At 38.2% G+C, this 23580-nt stretch overlaps 1 long non-coding RNA gene across 1 annotated transcript in view; it reads left to right on the top strand.

Annotated features, from left to right (window-relative positions):
- LOC127027434 (uncharacterized) overlaps positions 1-20548 on the top strand; it is a 28429-nt gene extending 7881 nt beyond the window's left edge. The window contains exons 2-4 of the long non-coding RNA XR_007767802.1: positions 16226-16408; positions 17782-17961; positions 18961-20548. This is a non-coding gene — a long non-coding RNA (uncharacterized LOC127027434). The remainder of the gene's footprint in view (positions 1-16225; positions 16409-17781; positions 17962-18960) is intronic.
- The last annotated feature ends 3032 nt before the right edge of the window (positions 20549-23580 follow it).

Raw genomic sequence — 23580 nt, 5'->3', positions numbered from 1 at the left:
ACAGAGGACACTGACGCAGCCAGTCGCTCGTGCGGCCACAGAGGAGACACTGCCTCCGACAGCAGCCCCATAGAGGACTCACACAAACACAAGGGCAGACAGCCCAGCCCCCTCCTCCTGGGCTGGCAGAGGCAGAAGGTCACTAGGGCAGCACACACGGGACACTCTCCAGGGTCACAAAGCACATGCACGTTTGCAGATCCCCTGAGTACTGGCACGGCCTCTCTGCCCGCCCAGCACCCCTGCCCCCATCCTGGGCCCCCTTGTCTGCCCGACAGGTTCGCGACTTGCTAGGTGCTCACTGCAAGCACACAGCACACACACTCACCTTACAGCACCCCACCCTCACTGGTCCCCCTGGGCACACCAGCACAGACCCTCTGCCCACCTGGGACCACTGCCCTGACCCATGGTCTCCTACTCGCTGGCTGGTCCAGCTTGAAGTTTGCTCGTGATTACACAGCCTGCCCCCCCATGCACACTGGGTTTGGGGAGGATACAATCGCCCCTCAGCAGCTGGCACCAGGCACATGGGCTGCGACCCATGGTCCTGCTCCAGCCACCAGTGCTGAGCCCCTCACTCGCCTCACGCTGGTGACTGCCGGTAGCAGGTTTTTGGGAACAGATACCATTCCTGCCCTGTAGCTGGAGGTTAAAGACCCCCAGTTGCTCCAGTAGCTCACTCTGGGATCCCGCCACTCGCCTGTTTCTGACAGCACAGGCCAGGGGTGCCCACACTCCTGGTCTGACTCCAGTGACCGGCACCACTCGCACACACACAGGTCCCCCCAGTATCTGGCACTTAGTCCTTGCAGCACACACATGCACAGGACAGAGAGTGAGATTATGCAGAGAGGTAGTTAAGTTTTAATAAGAAGATGTAAGAAGACAGGACAGACTGTGGCGATCAGGCGTGGGGCTCAGCCAGACAGGTGTACTGACTGGCCCTGTTTTACATGCGACTGGACCCCTTTGTACACCTTTCTGTCTGCCCTCTCTTTGTTTCTTCCTGTCCACCTTCCCCTGCGTGTCCCTCCATGGGCCTGTACAGCTCTATCGATTCCTGCACCCCTCACAGTCCAGGGCCCCCGGGTTTGCAGACTCATCAGTTGCAAAGTCCAGGTGGATCTTCCTCAAAGTGGTGGCTGTAGTTACTTGATAGCCCATCAGCTAGTGTGACTAGCAAGGTTTGTTTCTTGTCATTGTCTCCATGTTTGCTTTGTCAGGTGTGTGTGTTGGTATATTTTGGTTTCTGGCTTCCTCCTTTTCCCTTGGTTTCCCAGCTGACCAGGTCCACAATCAAGATAGCCTTGCTGGAATAAGCATTCCCACACTCTCACATGCCCTCATCAATTAGTGTGACTGACCAGGTTTGGTTCTCATCATGGCCTCCCTTATCACTTGTCTGTCAGGTTTGTGTCCCTATATGTTCCTGTTTATGGCTTCCTCCTTTTCTCATTTGCTGCACTGAAAAAGGTCCTTGACCAGATACCCTTAAAAAAGCTGACACTTGCCTTCCACATACCCTTACTGTAGCCATTGTGGAACTTAATTTTTTATCTGCCAGCTTAAACCCTTTGCCCATGTCCTGGATCTACTTATGTCTGCAGTCTTGATTCCTACCATAGATTTCATGCTCATTATACTCCTTTCCTCTTTCTCACTATTCTTCATCTTACTCCAACTTCTTTCCGTATTTTTCTCCCACCCGGTCACAGTTAAGTTTTCAATGTAGTTATGCAAATTGCTACTTCCTGCCTGTTGACCTCCTGTTGTCATTTGCTATTCTATTACTCTTCCCAGATAGTTTGGCTTTTCCTGGTTTCAGGCTGGTGCTTGCTCAGTTTGTTTAGTCCAAGATGTCTGTCACTTCTTTGGCACTGATTAAAAACGTATTCCATGGTGTTAAAGAATGCAAGAACTCCTCCTCAGACTTGCTTTCAATAATTTGCAGAATACCTTAGTGGTGGCATTGGTAATTATTAACAGTCAATGAATTTTTCTAACAGAAGGGTTTCAATTTTTTTTTTCCCTAACTTACTAACTTCTAGCATCTGCAGCATTCTCTAGCAAGGAGCTCCACAGCTCAACTGCAAGTTGTTTGGAAAAAACATTCTTTTTTTTGTGTTGTTGTTTTCACTTTGGACCTGCCGTCTAGTACTCTCTTTTGATTTTTACTGTGTTGGAAGAGAGTGAACAGTTGTTTCTCATTTACCTATTTCATATCACTCATACTACAACTCTGTCTCTTCTCCATATGAAATAGTTGAACCTAAGTGGTGTCTTCACAGTATTGACTGCTTATTCTACTCTTTTCTTAACAAATGTAATTTATATTCCTGTAGTGTCTTAACATTGTCAATGTCCTTGTTCTGTCAGACCAGTCCCTCTGCTGTCTTTCTACAATTCCTGGTCTGTATAGGGGATGTAGTATACCTAAAGTATTCTTTATAGTCAGCATAGTAACTAGAGGAAAGAACTGCCTTAAAGAGTAGAAAAAAATCCTCAGTTTGATTCCTCAGATCTGCCCCAAAAGATTGTCAGTTGCTTTTTATCCCACAGTCCATCTTTTTTCTTTTCAACAATTTCAGTGATGAACTTTTTCCTGGAATTCAGCCTTCAAGACCAGGCATTCGAAAAGGAAGATTTCCCTTCCAAATCAATATTCTGAGCAGCAGTATAAGCCAATCATCGGGATAGCATGGCTAAGCTACTACACCCTCAAATTTAGTAGTAGATTTAGGACCATATTATATGTTTAAATATATATATACACACATCAAACATATAAATGTATATATAAATAAAAAATATATAAAATCACAAACACATATATAAAAACATATATAAAACTAAAGAATGTACATGTGCCAAGTTTGAATTTCAGAAATCAAATTATTCTTTAATTTGTCTGCATTTTTGTCTATACAGAAACTTAGGATAGTTCCAAAGACAGCTGCAAAGGAGACATGTAATAGTCTCTGTTTCATTGGATAATGGCCCCCTCAGATTAAATTCTCAGCATTCTATTGATACTGTAAAGCTGAAGGCCTAACTTAAGAAATAATAAAATCCCACAACACATTTAGTAGGTCTACATTCTAGAGAATAGTAGAACTGATTTCTTTAATGTCTGGAATTTCTGTGCTAGGTTTGTCAGGTTTAAAAAAATAATAACTTAGAGTTTTAATAAATTTGTAATTAGTTGATTTATCCTTTAATTTTTAGTCTGTTAAAACCTATTAAGAAACACATACAGGATCCTAAACAAACACCTCCGAAGTAGACAGAAGGTCTTGCTTCTCTATTGTGATTATTGTGTACTTAAAAAAGCATGAGAAGATAATTATGCATCTGCTGCCAACAGAAACTGTAACAAGGAATGGTGTTTAAAATGGTTAAAAAATCAACGTTGATTATATGTCTTTCTTATAGGCAGGTGAAATTAGCTGTACAAAATTGGTGTTTTAAACTGTTGAGCAGGAAACAAAATTAACAACAGCAGGTGGCAGTGCTAGCAAGATCTGTGTTTTTGATGTGTGTAATCGGCCAGTGTTTGTATAGTGTCAGCTCTTCAGCAAAAAGTAAGTTAAATACCACAAAATCAGTGAAGTCTTGTGGTTTTGGGGTAAATAATAACGAGATATTGGTCACAGCCTTGTTTCAAAAGGTTTCTCCTGCTGAAAATGTGAAGTAGAAGGTTTTGTAAACTTACTGTCATAAGCAAGATTGTATTTTGTTGTATAAGATAGCAAGCTTATTCTGTGCTTGCTTTTAGATGGAATTGTGAATAATTGTATACAGTTTATGTGAGAATAAACAGAGAAAATGAGTGAAGGTAGAAACTGATAAATATGGTTATAAAATTTCAGACATGCAAACATCACAGTTCATGGTAATTCTGATGCCATTATTACGGTTTTGTCATATCTTTGCTAACACAATGCTCTTTGTCAAAGCTCAGGAATCTGTTGATGTTTTAAAGAGCATTTTAAAAAAACTTACTGAAACAGTTTATCTTAAAGACCATATTTTGACTTCCCCTCATATTGTTGTGCTAAATTATATTTATACATTTAATTACAGGACAAATTGCTAAGCTTGTTTATTTTACTTAATTGACCCTTGGTGCAATTTACTGCTATTTATGGCAGCTTTAACTTCTGCCAATGGTTAGCATCTTACAAGGAGCTGCACAGCTAGAGATGACATTTCTGAGGTTCAGTGTGCTTTGTGTTTCTCCTGTTGGTTCACCTAAAAATCATTCCAGCAGTAGAGAATGGCAGGATCCTAGGTGCAGAGAGCACAAGACTGGCTATAGCTCATGACTGTCCCCAGGCACATTTCTCAAGCATTGTTCTGAGGTTGGTGTAGAAGCCTGCTGTATGTTGGTGAAGTGTTCCCACTGTGCTTCTTAAAAGAGAAAATCAGTGAAATTGGTAAAAAATTCAAAGGTAAGACAAATGGAGTTTAGAATGTTATGGTCAGAAGTTACAGGACCTCTTACGGCACCAGTGCAGAGTCGGGGTATGCTAATGAACTTTTTTGAGTGTAGTTTCATTGTAAGAAGTTAATTAGGTCCAGTTGTTTCTGGTCTGTCTAGTCATATGATGTCCCAATATCGTCAGCTATATGGACCACTAAGTCTGCCTTGATTCCGCCTTATCTAGTAAGAGGAAGGTTGAAGAAACGCAGAGAAAAGATGTAATATAAAAATACCGTGTCTACATTGCAGTCTTTCAAGGTTTTCGTAAGGTGTCAGCTGATCCTTAATGTTCTGCTTTGAATTCAAATTGTCTTACAAGTTTTCAGTAGATGACAGATTAATACGGTTAGCAAAAACAGTTTAAGGGGCTCCTAATGGTTGTGTCGTTTAGAGAAGAAAAAAAGAGATGTTAAGTAAGTGTCTTACAGATGATCAGTTTTTCAGTAAAACTTACCCACTGAAATATAGGACTTTATCAACTCTGGCCTTTGGTAATCTATGTATTAAAGCACAAATCTGTTCAAATCAATATAATGAATTGATTTGTACACATTTCAACCAGGGCTGCTTTCTTTGGATTTTTGGTATTGAATTTCCACTGCAGTTAAAGCATCTTTTCTATATAATTAGATCTATATTTGTTGGCTTCTTCACTGAGTTGAAACTGAGTTTGAAAGGCAGAAATGTAAGTTAAAGCAAAAATGTACAAATGTATTACTTCTTTAAAAAAAGATACTGAGATACTCTTCTTGTATGAAATATAGCAAGTGACAAAGCAGGGTATGCTGTGTTTTGATTTAAGCTATTTCAGTTGTTTTAACTAAATATCTGAAAAAATTGAAGTTGTATTTAAGGAATTTCAGGGTTTTCACAGAAATACTAAGTTGCTTCCAATCAGCACCTCTTCGTTTTTACCCATTTCTTTAGTGGTGTTTTTGACCAGGCAAAGAGTGTGCCTATACTGCCTTCTAGGTATTCCTGAGCTTTTAAAATAGCTGTCTCTGTACTAGTAAACTCTTAATTGCAGCAGTTAAAACCCAGCTGAGAGCTAGATTAAACTGGCTGGTTATGAGCATGGCTCCAGTTAGACCGCTAGTACCTGAACTAGCTCATGCAGAACTGATAGTGTAACCTAACGATAGAGCTTATGTGATAGTACTATGCTATGCATGTTGCAGTATATATTGAAGTGGTGTTTGGGATGCATGAAAGGTTTGGATGTTAGTACCTGTTTGTGTCAAAGGAATCACAGCAACAAATAGTGTATATGAATCAGTGGAAAAAATTAATAGTTAATCATGCAGTTTTGTCTGAGTGCTGACAAGTTAGGGGACGTGTTACAAACATGAATGATTGTTCACCATTGCAAATTAGTAGCACGGCCTGAGAACCTCAGTCAATAGAGGGTGCTCATGAGACTTGAGATAGTACAAACCAGTGGATCAGTCCAATTTCTGAAGAGCTTAAAGCAAACAAAAATATCATCCCAGATAAAAGGATTTCATGTGTAAACAAATAAATTTTTGACGTTGTATGTGCTAGTTCAATTTTATAACAAAATACATCGTTTGCAATACAGAAGCTAGGGAGTGTGTATTTATCTGTTTTTTTCTGTATGTGTAAGGTAGTGACACCAAGAACACTTGTATATGCACAATACAGAGGAACTGATGCTTTTCTCATCCTACAAAGCAAGCAAAATAGGCTGAAAGACAACAAAGCAATGTGTGTGTGTTTTTATCTCTATATATACAGATATGTATGATACGCATTTGCTCTGGGTATGTATATTAGTTCTAAATTTGTCATCTGTAGTTTAAAGTCACTATCTTAAACACGTACAGAATCTGTATACTACCTGATCTTGAGTGTGATTTACTCTTTCGTTGCAAATACTAAATTATGTTTTGTTTTTGAAATGTCAGTTCAGATGGTTTGTTTAATTGAAATCTGACACAAAACAGTACTTGCCAGGGAAAGCTTTTCATTCTCATTACTGTGGAAAGCCATTTGCAAAAGATGGAGAGGAAAAGTATCAGGATACAAACAAGTTAATGGACCCTGTGAATATTTACATAATCTCCATTTATACTTAAAAAGCATGAAGAAATTTAAGTTAGGTATTTGCATTGATTACAAGAAGACTGGAAGATGTTCCAAAGGAGGTGAGGTGTTTGGTAAAAAAAAAAAAAAAGCCTAAGCAATAATTACTAAATGTTTACAAAAAATGTTTATTTTACAACAAAGAAGTCACTTCAGATAGTTAATAGACATTAGAACTAGAAAGCTAGATATGAAAGTATAAGAATTTTGCTCATGAGCCTAAGAGCTTATATGCTAAATTTTCCTCATATGTACAAGTTTAGAAATGTTATAACACACATAAGAGGGGAGAGATTGTAGCTTATTTTTAGGGCCATAATATGTTCAACTAAAACTCATAATTTTCAGGTACATAAAGTCGTCATGGTGTAATACCGAAACAGTAGCTTTAACAGTATTAATACATGTGGTATTTGCTAAAACATTTTTTCAGCCATATGCTACAAAGCCAATTAATTCTATCCTTGTTACCGAAATCTTGCTTATTTTTGTTTAACACTATTTGGTGTAGCATGTCTGTTCAACAGTGACCTATCTGTAAATCAGTATGGACTTGTAGGGAAAGATGTTACTTACAGAAGCCTAAGATCAGACCCCTTTCTATAAATTCTATATAAATGCTTGAGCTGGTGTACATTGGTTTTAATGGTAATCCATTTTAACTACTATAAAGACAATGTTGTAATCAATTGTTATGGGAACACAGATTTATTCAAAACAAAGAATGGAGTTAGTTCTATTTTTGGAAACAGTTCAAATGCTGCATGCTGCTGAATGAAATACATTTATGAAAACAACTGCATGCAATTCATGGTACAGATTGTCTGAAAAACTGGTAGTAGCATAAAAAAAGACACCCTTGTTTTGTCAAAGTCAGCGAAATCTTCTTTTACTGGGGAGGTGCCAAGTGTGCATGTATCTGTCAACTCATTTTGAGTAAAAACACCTCTAAAACTAGGCCTTTATGTCCTATTAGTATAAATTAACAGCACAACATGACTACTTACAATCTTTAGTAGAAGTTAATCAGATATAATCTTCTCTTTGTTTTGGTGTGATGGTTTATAGAAACTACAAGAATTCTACCATCTCAGAGTGCATCTATCTGACAGAGGCACACTGCAGACCAGCTGCAAGCTTTTCTGTGTATATCCAATGTAGGCATCCCTTAACACTCTGTGAGACATCTACCAATCCCTCTGGCTTAGGGTAAGGATGTATTTGCTCTGAATACCTTCATCTAATTAGGAGCAGTAATTTGAATTGTGTTTTCATTGCTTCTATCTCATCCAGACTCTTGAATTTGCTTACAACTACTTTTTAAGGTATTTTTTCTTTTTATGGTTAGGATTAGTTCTTGGCTGGTGAGTTTAGATTCTTTTTTGCTTCTTTTCTGAACTTTTGGACTTCCTGTTTATCATTACTTTGTGTTCTAGTTGCATCAATGTCGTGGTTTAACCCCAGTCAGCAACTAAGCACCATGCAGCTGCTTCTCCCTCCCCCCCTCCCAGTGGGGTGAGGAGGACGAAAGGGGAAAAAAAAGTAAAACTTGTGGGTTGAGATAAGAACAGTTTAATAACTAAAGTAAAATATAATACTAACAATAGTAATAATGAAATATGATAATAATAGTAATGAAAAGGAATATAACAAAAAAAGGAGGGGGGGGGAGGAAAAAAACCAGTGATGCACAATGCAGTTGCTCACCACCCACTGACCGATGCCAGAGCCGCGATCCGCCCCTCCTGGCCAACTCCCCCCTGTTTATATACTGGGCATGACGTTCCATGGTATGGAATACCCCTTTGGCTAGTTCAGGTCAGCTGCCCCGGCTCTGCTCCCTCCCAGCTTCTTGCACACCTGCTTGCTGGCAGAGCATGGGAAACTGAAAAGTCCTTGGCTTAAGATAAGTGCTACTTAGCAACAACTAAAACGTCAGAGTGTTATCAACATCATTCTCACACTAAATCCAAAACACAGCACTGTACCAGCTACTAAGAAGAGAGTTAACTCTGTCCCAGCCGAAACCAGGACAATCAGAAAATCCAGGCAAAATCATATTCAATATTGTGCAAACTACATTAAAATTGTGCTAAGCTAAGAGATATTGCAGTGTGTCCGCAGCAGATGGACTGGGCTTTGAGATTTCAAGTGCCTAAGGGAGCCGTTTATTGATTATGGGTAAGTAAGTATCATGTTAATGTAGAGATGGCATGAGTGACCTTGCTTACAACAGACTTCTCATGAAACCACATACTACCTGCACGATAATAGCATTGTGGCGATTTACTTAAGGTGTTATTACTTTAATTAAGAATTCATATAAATGTGTTCAGCTGTTGTGTGACATGAAGTAAAAGAGCTGAAATACCTGAGAAAATAGGTAAAAATACATTTAATAAAAGGTTTTTCTTGCATTGACAGTAAAGCCAAGAAAGGGTTTGAATACTTAAAAATATGTTTTTTTGCCACTAGAGGGTGCACAATGCACAGGAATAGCAAAAAGGGGGGCAAAATTCTTTGCTGCTTGCAAGCTCTGCAAGAGCCCAGGAAAACATGTCTGAGGAACCTTGCATGTTTAACATTTCAAGGAGCATTCAAAGGTTCCCAGAGCATTTCTCTGAGTGTCTGAGTCTGCAGCTGACTGTACTCAGGGTGGATTTAATGATAGCTTTCTTTACCCCAAACCTATGAAAAACAAATTGTCACTGTTTATTCTTGCAAACCTAAAATATGCTTAAAACTCTTTAAGAGTACTGGAAACAAAGAAGAATTTAATTTACTATAATAGTTTTAGGTATTATTCCCTTTTGTGCTCTGAACTTTGTAGGCACTTTGCATGAAATATGACTAATCACTGAATGATTAGAGTTTACTTATAAAGGTTCCGTAAGAATCTCACTTTTACTAGGTATTGGAGTGCAGGTGTTGCATATCTGCAGGGAATGTTTGGTAGAATGAAAAATGGAAGTGTAATAGCAGGTGATGCATAGGATTAAGGACCATAAAATACCTTTTTAAAATTACTGAGTAGTTTGAATTACTGAGTGTGGTTATTCTGATCTATTGGGCTTGATCCTTGTTCCTGCTTTGTGTCCAAGTACATGTTATGTGGTAGTGTCCTCTGAATGGTGTTGCTTTTCTGAATTTAGTTTTGGGTTCCAGAAACACATGAAATAAGAAATTAGGAGCAGAGTTGGCTGAAATATTAACAGATTTTTTGGGTCTTTACACTGGTTGGTGTGAGGCATTCCAGGCACCCTTTAGTACTTCATTTTCTGTCTTTCAGCTAATTAATGGGTCTCTAGTGGAAGCAACACATATGCCCCGAACCAGTTGGAGGATATGTGATACGTACGGCTACATGGAGTGCTCATATTCTTCCGAGGCCCATATCCTTGGTCTGGGGACATCAGCTGTAAAGGATCTCATATATCAGAACAATGGTATGAGGACTGGTAGCAATCACCAGCCAGAGACTAAGATAATCTCTGTGCATTCTCTTCTACAACATTGTCAGGAAGGATAATTATGAGGGACCTGTGGCCAGATGAGTTGAGCACACACAAGTTGTATTTTTATCTTCCCCTTTGCTGCCTCAGTCCAAGAGCAGGTCCCCTTTCTGCCTGTGTCTTGGCACCTTTGTTTTCCTGGAGCCAGCTATCAGGGTTGCCTTCTGGCATTGCCTTTTGTAAAAAGAAGGAAGCACAATTAGGAAAAAAAAAAGAATACTCTGACTATAATACTCTGTATAATATAGTTTGATTATTTCAGTGAAGGTAAAGGTTATTCCTTTCCCTCCCACTCCATCCTCTGTGTAGTTAAATTCCAGACCATCTGGTAATATGAATATTCCTACTGTTAAACTTCACAGAGATCTCTGAGCAGCAGAGAAGAGTTAAGCGGTCATGGAATTGGTCCACATCCTTACCACTCTGCATAAAGGCTTGCCATACCTAACACATCTTTATGCCATGTGTAAATTCTGAGCTAAAGCACCTCTTCCAGGGCGAAAAGAGCAATTCATTTCATAAAGCACTGGTTCTGCAGCCATTCAGAGGAGAATGCCAACTCCTGTTAACCAGTGCCACATGTAGTGGGTTTCTCGATATGGAATAGATCACTGAGCACACCACATTTGTTTCATATAAAACTTTAGGACATAATTGCTTATGGCTTTTATCACTATCATCTTATGATGCATTTTAATTTGTCTTATGGAGTTGAAAGGCTCTGTGTGGCCTTACCAATAATCTTGAATCATTCAGGCCACTTGTTTTAGGTTGTTTGAAATACTTTGTAAGCAGCTGCAGGTACAAACTACAGTGCTGAAAGAAAAAAAAACCCAATAGTAAGTCCATTAAAGACTGTTAATGGTATGCACCATTTTATCATAAGAACAAAGCAAACTTTGGGAAGGAGTAGAGACAGGGAAGATGAAAGCAGGAGGCACATTTTCAGCATGTTAGAAAAATGTTTGAAGAAGATTCAAGAAAATTCTTCACTGCTATATTTCCCTCCCTGTTTGGAGGGTGGAGGGAAAAAGTATTTCTTGGTTCCTTCTGAAAAGAGGCAAGGGTTGTCCTTTTGCAGATTTTCTGTATTTTTTTTAATGTCGAGATTTGCATTAAAGTGTTTTAGGAGGCACAAAGTAGCAAGCAAACAGAAAATAGCTGCCAAAAAAAAAACATTTAGGAAAAAGCAGAGGGGGAAGCAAATGCAGTAATAGCCTTTTCACCTATATACTTGTACTCTTTTTTCTTTTTCCTTCCATCTTTCTTCTGCTCACACCTGCTTCACACTGTTTGTCTTTTGCTTAGTTCTGCCATGATAATTCCTGATCACCCTGTACACTGTTTTTCAGGATCTTAGTAAGTGGTTTACACACCAACAGAGCTTTAGAAAACTGGCCCAGGAGCTGAGTCAGACCTGTGAACTAAAGAGGTCATTCTTCAGATCTTTGTGTTGTGTGGCTGTTAGAGCTGAAAGGGTACAGGGGAGAGTTCTTCTTTCAGGGAATAAACTGCACTGTGATTATGGAACTGATTAAGCTTTAGTGACCTCTCAACTGTCTTTCTAGGGAACCATGGTCTGGCGTTCCTAAATAGTATGAGGTCTAAATGGCATACAGTTCTCAAAATCTGAAAAGCCATAGTAACTACAATATCTAAATTAAACATAGTAGGCCATACGAATATGTATCATCTATTCTATGCAGTTTCTCCATACAATTCCAAATCAAAGAGTCAAGAAAAGGAAGAGACTGAAGACAGAATGAAAGGAGGGTTCTGTGTGGCTTTGTAATGTTGTGCGGTCCATCAACACCATTGAGAGCCTGTTTTATATTAGAGGAATTCAAAATACAGCATGAGGAAAGGCGTCATAAACTTTTTCCTGTGTGCTTTGCCTCTCAGAAAGCATGCTATGCCCGTCAGAAAGCATAGCATATAGTTTAGCACAAAGGATTCAGCTTGTCCCAAATGAAGAACTTGTGCTTTTTTTCTCTTTGTGAGAAAAGGTTAGATGTTTCAGGAGTTTCGTGCCATATCTAGGCATGGAGCAAAATTGATGGTAGTTGTAAACTAGACCTGAGGCCGGCAGGATAGCCTGTCATTTAAAATGGCTAGTGACTGCTTTGTGGCTACAGCAGTGCTGCAAAGTGTCTGCAGGATCACTGAGAATTATAACCTGTGCTTCTAGATTCATAAGAAACCTCATATTTTTGATACATTGGGAATAGTTTTGCAGACAGTTCTTTCCCTAGTGCTTTAATGTTTTTTTACAGAAACAGGATGGCTTGTTGACCATATTTCTTGAAATGTGTTGGGGTTTTTACCCAATGCAAATCAGGACGGTTCAAGAACGTTACCTGTTGTGCTCCTGTATTTTGTGTAGTTGATCTATAATTAGCTATGCCAAATGTATGCTTAGTGAACCTGTTTTTTTGAAGTGCTTGCCAGAAGCATGCAACTTATCATGTCTTTTATAAACCTACAGATACTGTCATGTGCTAGCAATTTAAGCTAGCATTTGCAAGTTGATGGTGTAACAGTTAAATTACTAGTGTGATAATTGAACTAAGGGGTCCTAGAATGTAAAAGTTACAAACACTATGGCTAAGTCATTTTGCTAACATGAAAAGGACATCTGGCCAAACATGCATAGTCTATATTAATTCCAAATTTTTAATTTTTTAAGTCTGTGCCTTCTGTGGAGAACCACATGTGTTTCTTGACTCCTTCTGCGTAAACATATGTGTTCTCTGAAGTCATTTAATGTCTGACTTTGTAAGATCCTGAACAGTCTACAACTGGGTGATAAAGACTGCTGAGCACGTGGTAGAAAAAGACCCAAAATATTATTCTGCTGAGACATTTCAGTCAGCTATTGCATTTCACATCAGAGGATAAGGCATTTTGCTGGTGGCTGAAGTGGCACTTATATAACCTTTGCCAAATTATGGGAATGGTGTTAGAATTAATTAGCTGACAATTTTAACTTTTTGAGATCCTTAGGTAAGATGCTGTAGAAGTGAAATAATTACTTTGTGCTTGTAAGAAATCTTGATCATAGTAAATGAATAAAAGATTATGGTGAATCATTATGTAGCAATTCCATAAAATCATGATTAAGGTAGAGGAATTAAAAAATATTTTTCCTTTAATATGATTAATTACTTAAGATTGTGATGACTGGTATGAAGATAGAGTATTGTAGGTCCTTGACATGGCAACACAGTTTAAAGTTTTACATAGGAAAAAAAAAAGCATCCTTTTTTGCTGAGCATACCTGTTATCCATTTTATTTGAAAATGTAAACATTACAAAATTTATTAAAACTGGATCATTCCCGTGATTGCTAATATTTTTATTAAGAATGCATATGGTCAGAGCATCTAAACTGTGTTATGGTTAATGAGGAGAGGCAGATGAATATTTTTGACTTGTAGATCCCTTCACTAAACCTGCTTTTGCATTAAAATACCCATTGCAAACTTGTTACAGGACAATTTAATGTAATGCTATTATAAATGAGTTAAATGAGCTCTGTGTTAGATGTAGAACCTGGAACAGAGCCAATCTTTCTTCATGCCTACTCTATCATGCTTTTTAGAGGGAGCCTGCCTTTTTCAGGCATAGAGTCTTCATAGCCTCACTGAAAATATTAGTTATGGTCTTCTCTCTAGTGTGAGATTGGAGTTAGACATATGAGAACAGGCTTTATTGTTCAGACTTGCCTCCAGAAAGGAAGGGTGCTCATAACCATTCATCTTTTCTCTTTCCAGAAGAAAAACCTGAAAAGTTCGCATGCTGTGACTGTGAGGCTCACTCTTTACAGCTCACCTCCTAATTCTCTGACACAGAGATTGACTGTAACACATTCCCAGCACAGCTCTACAATATGTCTCTGGCTGTCGACTATTTCTGAAGAGAAAGGTGCCAGGTTATTGCACTACAGCCAGGCCTGTATCTCTTAGAGAGAAATCCAAGCTCAAAGAAGGTTGACTGAGGGTACGTTTCCAAGGCATCAAGCTGGCAGTATAGTTGCTGTCCATCAGCTGACCTGTCTAGTCTGAAGACATACCCATCATGTAACTGCACATATATGCATATCTGTCCTGTGGCTGTAGAACACCACGTGCCTTTCCTGCAGCTTTTTTACCTGATTAAATGCTTGGATTCTTGTACATCAGCGTTCAGATAAGTTGGAAAGCCTTGTCAAGCAGGAAGTAGAATAGAACTCAAAAAGAGAGTAAGTCAAACTGTTTCTTGAAAAGAGCTTTAAAACATACTCTGGAGTTTTTTACTCTTTGGGAAAAAAGCGTGCTGGATTGTTGTCAGACATAAATGGGTATAATTGGTGAGTACAAAGAGATGCAAGCAAGTTTGTTGATTCATTGCAGTAGTAAGACAAGTAATAATTTCACTTACATTGTAATGAAAATTAAATGCCTCCCCCCCCCCAACCCCCCAAGGCAAATTCATGGTCTGATTAGTCAAAAGGGCTAAATGATTCCTTTACATTTGCATTCCTTTTTACCTACCGATATGGATTTTTCCATTGCTTCATACATACAAAGAAAGGAAAATGACTGATAATGAGCTCACGAAGCATCTTTAACCATGAAAAGAACATTTTAAAACCAGAATGTAGAGGTGGGTTCTGCACACTGAACAATCTGAATTTCCGATCAGAATAACAGAATTGAGGCAGTCCAAACACACCTGGTTTCTTCTCAGTTCTGATGGCCTTGTGGGAGGCTTATGCTCTTTCATTCAAATATGAACAGAATAGGACATTTCTTTTTGTCTTTAGATTATCAGTTTTTTCTGTGCGTGTTTCTGGTTATAGAGGCCTTTTTCATATCCAGGAGAAGGAAGTGAAGAGGTGTATTTTCTTCTATATGCACACTTATTCCATCTTGCAGGGTGGATGACGTGGCAGTATCCCATGGACGGAAGGGCAGGATTCAGAACATCTTTACAAGAGTGTTTTTTATACATTCTAGAATGCGTTTGAGCCGATACTGTATATTTCATTATTTAATATACTGAAAATTTTATGCCTATAATCTTTGCCTGTTCCCTTTCTGAAGAGGGTTATGAAAGAAAGACTGGGAAGTGAAAAGGAAATTAAATGCCCCATAGTCACAGGCCCTTTCATAATCCTTACTTATGCTTTTTTATTATTTATTGTTATTAATCAGCCAAGTATTTAAACACATCTTCAGTCCAAGCCAATTCTAAGGTTGTTGGTACAAGGCCACCCCAAAGGCAGTAACCTCTGATTTATAGTAAAGCCAGATTGTGACCGATGGTTTTAAATACAGTGAAGATCTTGGTAGCAGGTGACACACCTGACTTGATGTTCAGCTTGAGAAGACTTGCTTATGGCCTGAACTAAGATCAAGAAGAAACAACAAATATTGGAGAGGCTATTACTATTATAATAGAGTCATTCAGGCAATCCTATTTAATTTGATTTTTTTGTTTTCTGTTATACTTGCAGATACCTTGCAAACATACCATCCTTTTTGTTCGGAGTCTCTAATCCATACTTCATTAAATCTGGTCCATTTGTATTTGAATAGTCTTGAACGTTTCTTGCATTGATGTATGTCAGTGGAATGTAGGAAACAGGACTGAAAAGAACTCTTTGGTACAGACCTCTGCTATCACATATGAGCACGTCATATAATCCTGTTCATCAGCTTATCAAACTGTATTTTAAAAACAGGCTTATTCTCCTGCATCTATAGGATGACTGTTCTGGAATGCTGTTCCAAGTTTGACTCTTCTGAAGGTCAGAGAGTATGAATTGGAGAATCTGTCCTTCTATCTGATGTGAAACTATTACTACGCATAAAATCACACTTAGAATATATATGTTTCCACAGATACCTAAGATTTGCTTAAGATTTTTTTTAATTAAATTGGAAAATTTGGTGGTTTTCTGAACTTTTGAGATTTTGTATCTGACACTTTTCTAACATGGATGTAGTAGTGGCTTTTTTCCCCCCTCTGCTGACCTCTGATTTACTGATACACCTTCCCTCATAGCAATTTAAAGCACTGCCAACAAAAGATGCTTTGCCATGTGTTGAATCTGTCAAGCTTTTAACTAGTTTCTCCTCAGGTGTCCATTGAAGATGAAGCAGGTTTTGAACAAATGTGTCTCGGGGACTGTTTGTTAGCTAATTTTTCATCGGAGTTTCCAGCTGCACCAGCAACCTGAGTAAAGAAAAAAGAAGGTGATTTTCAAGACACATCCTTGCTGAAACAGAATAAGCAATGCAGTGTTTACTATTTGTCTTTTGAGGTAAATTACTTTAAAGTTACCTTCATCTGTTGCTTTGTTATCTCTACGTTTGTTTAAGTCACCAGCCGTACAAAATTTGACTGGAAATACAGGCACAGATCTTTAAAGCACATTTTTCTAGTACTTCTTAGAAATTTACTCCAAGACTGCTATTTCTGCTGTAGGGAATTTCTACTTTTGAAACAGTCTTGGGTCAAAGGTCATTCATAAGGAGTTGGCAGTGTCTGATAAACTTATAAGTAGTTATGTTTCATTATGAGATAGTAAAGGTAATCAAATAATCTGTGTTTCAGATGAGTGTATAAGGAGATAAAATGAGTAAGGTCATATTCAGACTGTCCTTGCTAATGCCTCCAGATGCTATCCTTTCTCAGTATTATTAAATCAACACTTTCTTACACTGCCCATTAGACTGGCTAGAGAATTCCTGCAAATCACCCACATAGGACTAAAGTCCAGGGAAGGCTTGACATGAGGAGTTGAAGTGATAGCTGTTAAAATATTTGCCATTCTGCTTGGCTGCAGGCGCTGCTTGCGCTATCCTATCTATGGCTTTTCTTACATGGATACTGAGGCAGGTGAGTTTTCTGTTTTACTCTGGAAGATGGAAGTCTTCAAACAGAGGTTTCTTGCTTTGCTGTTTATTTTAAGGTGAGCATCTTTGAGTAGCGTAGTCAATTCATTTGGCTTTTTAGTTCTTTCATCTCAGAATTGTGAGATGTCTAGTGGCTTTACCAAAAGTGAAGGTATTTGGGGTTTTTTTCTTTTTCATTTAAATGTTTGAGTTGTATTACGTAACAGGTTGGGCCACATGTACATTTGAAGTAAGCTGTCGGATGGCTAGTAAACAGCGACACTACTGATCAATAATCTAAGCTTTGGTATGCTCTTTTTTTGGTCTTTGTTTATTAAATTATTGTTGTAGATCAAACTTTTGTAGATTGGTTCCCATCGTTTCTTTAAATCTATGTGAATGTTAGCAATATATTGTTCAGTAACCATCCTGCATCTACAAGTCCTAATCACCTGTGTTCCATGATGTTATTTAACATGTTGTTTTCTTCACGTTGATACACTTTCATCAAAATTCTGAGTCTCAAAATAACAAGATCTCGCTCTGTCTAGAACAGAATTTGGATACACAGGAAATTTTTCACTGCTGCTTCTCAAGCTGTACATAATCTGTACAGTTTGTGTGGATGATTCATCTCCAGGGTTTCCTACAGCACATTTCACAAAGGCTAAAATTCAACTTTGAAAGCAAACACTTATTTACTTACTTCTCAGATGTGCTAGCAGGTAACTTCTCCTAATGTTTTGACTTTAATAAACTGAGTGCTTCCTGTTCTCATGAGTTTTGCTTTCTTTTTCAGTCAAAATACAAGTGAGATTTCAGCATTCTGTATCAAGTGTTCTTTTGTACATTTGAAAATTAAGTTACAAAAGGAGATGCAAACCGGGTTGAGGGATGCTGTATCACAAAGCTGTTAAGAAATCTTTTCTCAACTGGAGACCTGCGATTGTGAACCAACACTTTCTCTCTTTGAAGTCAGGTAATTTAAAAGCAGAGTTCACATGAACCTAGCTTTTAGTGAAGTGGGAGACAGTATCACATTGAATTAATGTGTACGCAGATAATGTAGCACACTTCGTTCTAGATGAATAATGTAAATTAGTGGAAGTAAGTATAAATTTGAGAAGTAATTTAGAAATAAGTCATATATTTAAAACTAAACAAGTGCATAAGTCCTTCTGCTAGACAGGGAAATGTATTCTGTTGCCAGTTATCTAACCAATGATTTTCTAATGCTTCACAGCCTTCTGAATGACTGAGTTTATGGTTCAGAACATCCTAAATTAATAGTAATAGCAAAAGATATGTCTTTCAGGGCACTGGTCTAAAAGTAATGATTGCAGTGTGCTATTTCTAACTTTAAAATATTTAGAATGGAAATCCCACGTAGAGGTAATAAAGGTCCTGTATCATCTTGAAGAGTGATGTAAACTGTATAATCAATTCAGTAAGAAAATGTTTGTCATAAATTTGTGTAACAAACTGAGCAAAAAATAGGGTGAATTCACCGGTATGGTAAATTTGTACTTTAGCGTTTTCTTTGGATTAGCGGATGTCAAAAGTAAAATTTGTTTGTATTTAGGTGGCAAGTTATGTATTCCTGTTATTGATTTCATATTTGTGTCATGCTTGATAGTTCCTAATTCTTGCCTCTTCAATGGCTTTGATGGAAACAATGTTCTTTACTGCTCTTACTGTGTGTGACAAACCTCTGGACAAAGGATTGGGAGAAACTGGTGGTTTTACAATTCCAATCCACTTTGCTATTCATAAAGAGTTCAAGTTGAAATGAATACACTTCTCAGGACTGTTACCTGGAGACTAGGGAAACTGCTACAGTAAGTGTGGTTAGGTATTGTATGGGAAGTAGCTACCTCATATGTAACAACTGTTTCTTGAACAGTAGTAGTATTCATTTTTGCAGCTTAATGGATAGGACGCTTGGCTAATTGTAATTCTTTTTCTTCACAACTTTCAGCATCTGTGTCATCCATCCAGAGAGGAGTTGGTGCTCATGCTTTATGGATTGCAAAGATGAAGTAGCAGATACGAAAGGACTAAAGTTAAAATGGAGTAAATACCTGAAAACAAAGTGAGCTGAGAAAAATGCAAAAAACTTTAAAGGTTAAGCTAGGAGGTAGTCCCAAAAGCTAAATAGGCTTAAAGTCCTTTTTTGTTTTGAATCCTTACTACATGTAGAAATACCATACAGACAGGCTTTGGTTAAGTGTGCGTGTTGATGGAAGGATTGTCAGAAGGAGAGCTGAATACTCTGTTGTTTCTTTCTTTTGCTTTGTTTTGTTATTTAGAGTGAGATCAGAGGAAATGTTATCTTCTTAGCTTTTTCACTTCTGTATAGGATGTATGTGTGTAGGTTTTGGTAGTGGCAGTGGGTGGCTGCAGAGGAGGGCTCTGTGAGGAGAGGCCGGGACCGCCTGGTGCTGGACACAGCCAGTTCCAGCTGGCTCCAATGGACCCACCACAGGGTGTAGCTGAGCCCCTCAGCCAAGATGGTGGCACCTCTGTGGAAACTTACTTTAAGAAAGGGTAAAAAATGCTGTGCAGCAGAGTGTGAGAGAGAGGAGTGAGAAAAAATGTGAGAGAAACAGCCCTACAGACCAAGGTGAGAGAAGGAGGAAGGGAAGGAAGTGCTCAGGGCGCTGGAGCAGGTGTTTTTCTGCAGCCTGTGGAGGACCACGTCAAAGCAGATATCCATGCTGCTGCACTTGGAAGACCTCATGCTGGAACAGGTGGAGATGCCCTGAAAGAAGCTGCAGCCCATAGAGAGCCCACGGTGGAGCAGGTTTTCCTGACAGGAACTGTGGCCTGTGGAGAGGATCCCATGCAGGAGCAGGTTTATCCTGAAGGACTCATGCTGGAGGAGGAGAGAAGTGTGAGGAGGAAGAAGCAGCAGAGAGGATCTGTTGTGGGCTGACCGTAACCCCTGTTCCTAGAGGAGCTGGGAATGAAGGAGTGAAGGATTTTTTGTATTAGCATGTTATTAACAGGACAAAGGTAGAGTTCAAATAGTTTTCAAAACTTTTCATATTTGCCTTTATTACTAGTGAAGTGTCACAGCCATAAGCCTGAGAAAAAGGAGGTTGGGGAGAAGGTGTTTTAGCTTTCTGCTTTTGTTTTTCACAATCCAACTCTATTTTAAGTGGCAATAAAATAATTTTCCCTAAGTTGAGTCTGTTTTGCCCATGATGGTAATTGATGAGTGATCTCCCTGTCTTTATCTTGACCCATGTGCTTTTCCATCTTATTTTCTCCCACCACCCTGTTGAGGAGGAGGACTGCAAGAGCGGCTGGGTGGGTGTCTGGCTGCCAGCCAAGGTCAGCCCACCATAACTTCCTTTACGGGCTTTTAAAGTATTATCAGTTTTAAATGGCTGTCTGTGCTTTATTGTCTTTCTACATATGGGCAGATATCAGAATCTATTATGAAAGGCTATATATGTAGATTTCAGAGATTTTTATTAAGTATTTAAATATTGATATGCTTTTTATGACAAGGATTGTAATCAGAATGGAGTAAGAATGCTACCAGGCTGTCTGAATTTGTCTAGGCCCCAAACTAGGGGAAATGAGATAATGTTCTAAGTGCAGAAATGCATTTATTCTCTTTATGTAATGTTATCGTATTTTCTGTGAACATTGTTTTTCATAATTCAGAAGAGACTCCGTGATCTGTATTTGCCATGTAACTGCCTGAAATATTGGATTGTAGCTATACTATCAAAAAAATAGAGTAAATGTTTTCATATTAGCATGCGATTGATAGGACGCAAATAGAGTTCAAATAGTTTTGAAAACTTCTCGTATTTGCCATTAATTCTACTGAAGTGTTACAGGTACAAAACTTATACATTTCTTGCCATCTCAGTGAGAGTTTTGGATATTTAAAGATTACAAGATTAAGAAAAAAGTTAAACGTTTTGCATACATTTGTTAGGAATTATAATGCATTCAGCTGGATCTTGACACAGAGGTAAAAGTATGTCTTCAGTGTAAGGTTTCCCTACAGTTGCTCTATTTGTATTGACGAACCAAGGACACTAGTTACTGATTGACTTTGCTGTTGTACTTTAGAATAATTGATAACTCAGATTTAGTATCTCCTCTATTGCCCGTGGTGTCATCCAGTATTTCATCATGCAGATATTGGCTATAAATACCTCTTTGATACTTCCAACTTTGTTTTGAAACAAGTGTACTTAAAATCATAATTTGTGTTGCAGTGACACTGTTCACACAAATATAACTTTAAGTATGTTGTTATTTTGCTGGCAAATACTTTATTTTCAAAGGTTTATAAGTTAGTCATTAACACAATATCTAAAGAAATTTAGTATTCATATCTCGAATGTGGTAATAGAATATTATTCCCAAGAAAAAGGGCAATGTCTTCATTAAGGACTTCGAAACCTTAAGATGCAAAACTGTGCCATATTATGAAGATAACAGAAACAAAAGGTTAGACGTGCTTAACTTCCATTTTAAGAAATAATGTAAACATGCACTTACATAATAAGCATCTGAGGATCCATCTTTTCTCCCCTGACTTGCACTATAGTTTGCTTACTGCACTAGGGACAAATCCTCAGCAGGTGTAAACTGTCATAGCTCTGACATCAAGAGATCTATGGCAGCTTATAGTAGTGAAGATATGCTGCTGGTCTGTTTCTACGCGTTTTCTGTGCTCTCCCTCATGCATTCCACAGTCTCACAGACAATGGACAGGAACTGCTTGGCTGTCCAGCTCACTTCAAACTAGCACTCCTGACAGTATTCTTTTTTAGTAATACTTTCTCATTAAACATCCCTTTTGTATAGCTTCTAGCACTTCAAACTTTTTTTTTTACTGTCACTAGGAGGTAATATGAAACATTTCATAATTTGCACATTGAGTAAACAGCAGTGGTATACCAGTGACTCCTTGGGATGGGTCAGTTGTAAGCACAAGCTGAAACTCCCCATGGGGATTTTGTATGTAGAATGTAAAGATACTGTATAGTTGTAGGAAAAAATATTGCTTTTGTGTGCCTTAATTCCAAACGCCTTTCCTTTTGCGGGAGGGGTATGGGTTTCTTTTTTGTTCTGTGTGTTTGTGAATAACCTTTAAAGTGAATTGTTTTTACCATTTAAATACTCTGTCCAGATGCTGAAAAACAATTTCATATTTACTGACTCATGACAATGTCTATTAACTTTTGCATAATCTAGATCTGATCATAAAACTGGCTTAGCAAACAAGTGAAGATGACTTTTGGGGTATCTGTTTAGTCCTTCGTGGCTATCTATCCAAATCACAGCCACAATACCAGATAACTTCTGTCAGTCCCTGCACAGGAGAGGTCCAGATCAAGAATAGCAGGGGTGTTATAGGTCAGGACTGAAATGCATTCGCAGAGCTCTGCAGGGAAGCTTTTGTAGCATCTGCTAGTACTATGTCTGGCATTTTTAACCACTGCTATCAATTCCTTACTTGAACAAATACACTAGAAATTCACCCCAAACCTCAGAAAACCTTCTCTATCAAGCCATCAAAAAGAAGAGAAACTTAAATCCAACAGCAAAGTTAAAGACCTATATTTCAGTTACAGAAGCAGAGATGCTTATGGAGAGGAGGAAAAAAAAATTATGGATTGAACACTGTCTATAGCTGGTGCAGTTGCAGCTTTTCCTCACTGTAAAGGGTGGGGTTTAATTTAAAAAGTGAGATTAGGAGTGTAGGTGTAAAAAATGCAAATAAGTTTTGCATCTTCATTGGTGTTTACAGGAATAACACTTGCAAATGGATTTTTAGATAGTTTGCCTAATATGTTGTGTGTATCTTGGGCTCTTTTTTTCAAATGTAGTCCTTATTTTAAAATTCATTGAAAGATGAAATATCTGAAAGGATTACATAGTACTATGTACACGAGTACGGAGTTTAGAAAAGGGATTATAGTCATAGATGAGGAAAACTACAGTACTGTTACAACGTAATATGCATCTCAGTTGCTAAAAACTATTTTGGAAGTGAAAGAGATGAAGATACAAGTGTCTTTATCTTTCTTCCACCTCTCCTTGTAAACTGCACCAAGAGCATTATGAGCTCTATTCTGTTTTTTGAACAGTGGCCAGTATCTAGAATATGAAAGGAACATTGAAAATTGCAATAGTATAATAAGACAACTCATTTTTACATGACTTTCATGGTTTTATGCAATGTGCTTTTATATCTTCATGTCAGTCAGTCATTGAAAACTGAAGTTTACTTCAGACGTCGTCTTTATGGAGGGTTGTGATTTCTCACATTCATATGAATGAGGACACACATTTATCTTTCATCTTAGTTAAAGACAGTATTGCATCTTAGAGGATTTTTTTTTTCTTTTAGACAAAGTGAAGACAAGTAACAGTCATGCTAGCAAGTGCAGAACTGGGAACTAGGAGTAGAACTTGTCTAGACAGGATTACTCTGAGAGAATTGCTGGTAATGTATATAAGCTTCTGCATTCACACATGTAAACTAGTACAATAACTAACGAATTTTGAAATGCTATTACCACCTGATGCAAGGAAAGTACAGCTGACTGAAATATCTTGTCAA

Source organism: Gymnogyps californianus, chromosome Z, assembly GCF_018139145.2.
Source record: "Gymnogyps californianus isolate 813 chromosome Z, ASM1813914v2, whole genome shotgun sequence".
Lineage (NCBI taxonomy): Eukaryota > Metazoa > Chordata > Aves > Accipitriformes > Cathartidae > Gymnogyps > Gymnogyps californianus.
The sequence above is the reverse complement of the archived record's forward strand: the minus strand, read 5'-3'. Positions and strand labels throughout refer to the sequence as shown.